Source organism: Rhamphochromis longiceps, linkage group LG3 (genome assembly GCF_057381845.1).
Source record: "Rhamphochromis longiceps isolate RC_006_pf linkage group LG3, R_longiceps_female_GT1.1, whole genome shotgun sequence".
Classification (NCBI taxonomy): domain Eukaryota; kingdom Metazoa; phylum Chordata; class Actinopteri; order Cichliformes; family Cichlidae; genus Rhamphochromis; species Rhamphochromis longiceps.
Genome location: NC_140559.1, coordinates 72,206,561 through 72,210,551, shown reverse-complemented (window position 1 = coordinate 72,210,551; position 3,991 = coordinate 72,206,561).

Genomic DNA, 3,991 nt, shown 5'->3' with positions numbered 1-3,991 from the left:
GCTTTGGATCAAGTGCACTTCAGCTTGTGGTCGTGAACAGATGGCCAGACATTCTCCTTCAGGATCCCAGAAACTGGATTCTGTTCATCTTGACGTTGCATCTCCAGACTGAGAGATCTCAATTACTTTGTTTCTTATTTGCTTCTGAATTTCCTTGGATTGCGCCATGATGTGTAGTTTTTGAGGATCTTTTGGTCTACTCTACTTTGTCAGACAGGTCCTGTTTAAGTGATTGATTCAGCACAGGTTTGGCAGTAATCGGGCCTGGCTATGACTATGGAAAAATTGTATATTTTCTATTGATAAATGCAAATATTTTATGTCTGTTATGTGCATTGCCGTGTGGAGAATATAAGGAAAACAATTGTGTGGTTTACATTGTTTCTTCCTCTTAGATTTCTTGATTTTTTAAAAAAATTGCAATAACTTTATGTTAATTTCAGTGCACTTTCACATTTCTTTAAATTCAAACTACAGTCCTGTGAATAACTAGAAACACTTCTAGCAGCACAAATGTGAGCTAATTGTTTTCTGCTTGACTTTATCAGTCTCTCATATTGTTGTGGAGGAATGTTGGCCCACTCTTCATTACAACGTTGCTTCAGTTCTTTGAGCTTTGTGGGCATTTATTTAAGCACAGCTCTCTGAATGTCCCAGGTTGAGGTCTGGACTTTGCTTTTCAGCTATTCTGCTGTAGATTTGCTGCTGTGTTTGGGATCATTGTTCGACTGCAAGACCTAAACTTTACCTATTAAACAGTTAACTCTGTATTTTACACTTTATGTGAATATTGTTGCAGATTTCAATTATTAATGTTTTTATAACTTTGTTCTTTCTTATATTTAATATTATACAATATTTATACTTCATGTCTCTGTCTTCTTTTGAACACTCCAGCACAGCATCACTATAACTTTGTCCTCACTGACAATAAAGCTGTTTTATATATTTCATTGCAAATGTTTCAAGCAATTTGTAGCTGTATCTTAAGATATTTTGTTAATAATATAGTATTTTATATTGTTTTTTTCCCCATATTTGAGAAATATTTAACATGTAAAAGTCTGTTTATGTACAATTTGGTGATATTAGCCCTGATTATTGGAGGAACTTGTACATGAAGCAGATTTCTGAGACTTCAGATTTGAAGGTTGTTGTCATATAATCTAAATGATGGCAGATTAACGTTCCCTACCTCTGTCCTACAACCACAGGACTCCTTTGCATTCGACTGATAGAAATTTCAAGCTCAGTGTTAATGAAGATTTCAAAGGCCTTAGTGCAGGGGTAGGGCACGTCTAAAACCTGCAGGGACACCGGCCCTCGAGGCCTGGAGTTCCCTACCGCTGCCTTAGTGTGAAAGGAATGAAGCTGTAGCGCCTCCCAGTGGTTGAAAAGAGGTACACAAGAGGTTTTTGCAACCTGCTGTTTAATGAAGGTAATCAGCTGGGACAAAGGTACATTATGAGAATAATATCTCTGACAAACCTCTACCTCAATTAAAAGATGCATTTTGATTTACATGAATGCATTTCATCTTCTCTGCAAAGGCTACACAACCTTCTTTGCCATTTGAGTGTGTCCAGTCCAGCTGAAACCAGCTCATTACTGATGGCATGAAAACGATCTGTGAGGTAACATTTTTACTGTCATTCATTCCTGTTGAAAACTTGTCACGTGTTTGCTTAGGTTCTTCTCAATAATCCTCCCGTATCCTGTGTAAAAACTACCCGAGCTTAAAGTATACAGACTGCCGGGAGGGGCGAGACGGGAATTTTCATTGCATATATATATATATATATTAAAATACAGATAGCAGCAGCCACGAAAACATAGGCAAGAGAGAGCATAGCAGTGTCGTAGATGTAGCCAAATAAGACAGATAAATTAAGATGGAAAATCCCCAAAACAAAACCCAATCTTTAGTGTGGGAGCATTTCCATGTCATTCCCAAAGGTGTAATTATTTTCAGCGACTGCAAACTGAACACAAACTTTTCATAACTGAGTTTGTTTCTTCAGTTGTATTTTGGTAATGCTGTTGTACAGCAGGGAAGCAAACACAAGTGCTAACGCTAACAACATCCAATCAGGATTTATTGGTTAGATCAAAGCTAACATCTGCATTACATGTGAGCACTACACATGTTATTTAACATATATAACGTATAAGATTTTTACATCTTTCTCTTTCCCTCGAGAAGAACTGCTAAAACTGTAGAAATAACATTACAGAAAAGCAGGACATGCTCAAGCAAAACATTATAGAAAGTCTGTCACGGTTCTGGGTCAGTTTGACCCAGTATTTTGAGTTGTCATGTTTTTGCAGGTTTAGTTTAGTTCCATGTGTCATTTTCTGTCTCTCTCTCTATGTCGAGTCTGCGTCTTAGTGTGATGGTTTCTTGTTCCTGTTTTATTGTGAAGGTCTGCGTCTCATGTGAGTGTGTTCAGTTTGACCTCTGTCTCGTCTTGGTGATTATTCCCAGCTGTGTCCACCACCTGTGTGTAATTCCCCTGTGTTTCTCTGTGTATTTAAGTCGTGTCCTCTGTCATTGTAGTTGCTGGTCCGTCTGTGTATCCACCATGTCTCACCCGTGTGTTTGTGCTCTGTAGTTTAGTTGTTTCCAATCTAGTTTAGTTCATGCTCCATTTGCTGTTTGTCCATATTTATTTTTGTGTTCAATAAACCACCTTCACTTCTCCACTACTGCCTGCGATTGGATCCTCATTTATTATTTTCACACGGCTCTCCTCACCCGCCGTGACAGTACGGACCAGCCAGATATGGATCCAGCGGCAGTCACCCCACCTAGGGAGCTTCAGGAGGCCGTTATCGACTCTGCTTCTAAATTGATTTACCAGCTGTTAGAACATGAGGGAGAAGTGTCTCTTTACACTGTGGAAGCCAACCTACAACACCTTATTTCCAGTTACCCCTGGTTATTGGACTCACTGCGTCCGCTCGTACAGAATTTTGTTCTTCACGAGCTTCACCTACACCCCCCCGCCGCTACCGCTCGCCTGCTCATGCAGTGATATCATCAGTGACAAGTCAGGTGATAGAGGCTAATGCAAAATGGTGTTTCAGTGAGGCAGAATTTATTATGACAATACATTTTTTTTTAAATACTCAGTATGAATTAAACAGGTTAAAGGTCAATGCTCTGTTGTAATATAAAGACAAAATGATTGACAGCAGCCCAGCAATATCAGTAAAACGCAAATTAGCCACATGGTGCAATGTAAGGAGCTCTGTGATTGGTTAGGAAAGGACAGACTGGCCACCTCGATTTTTCTTCACTGCACATTGATCCATAGCTTTGCTCTGTAAAGGCTAACAAAGTGCTTTTGCTTTACAAAGACATTCAGCGTCGGTATTCACTCTTTTAAAATGCCACTGAACACTGGAGTGAAATGGAGCCCTGATCCTCAGAGTTTTATTGTTGCTAACATTTCTTATAGATAGCACAGATAGTGCCCCACTGCAGTAATCACTCATGTCTAGATATTCCTGTTAAAAACGAGTTTTTCCTCCCCACTGTAACATGGCAAACATAGCAAACGGATAATCCAGCTGAAGCTTCAGACAGCCGTCAGACAGTGAAACACTGCCATCTGCTGGACGCGAGTAACACAGACGCTGAAGGAAAAGCACGCACACTTGGAAGACTTGACCATTTGCACAAAATGAATGGCTGACACTGGACAGATGAGAGAATGTGGATGGTCACACCCTCGTGCATTAAAGAGGGCTTTCAGTTCATTGAAAACACAAAACCAAACACACAAAAGACACAATGAGACAGCTGATCAGTTTGCTTCACTAAATCATCGACACAAGCCGTGTTGTAGAGGGTACTGCAGCCGTGGCAGGTTATCATCTTAATGTGGCCCTGACACTCCATCGTACGCCACAAAGCTGTGAATAAATGAAAAGCAAAGAGGCATCATCACTAACATAATAACTGTAGAAGTTATCCCGCTGCATTACA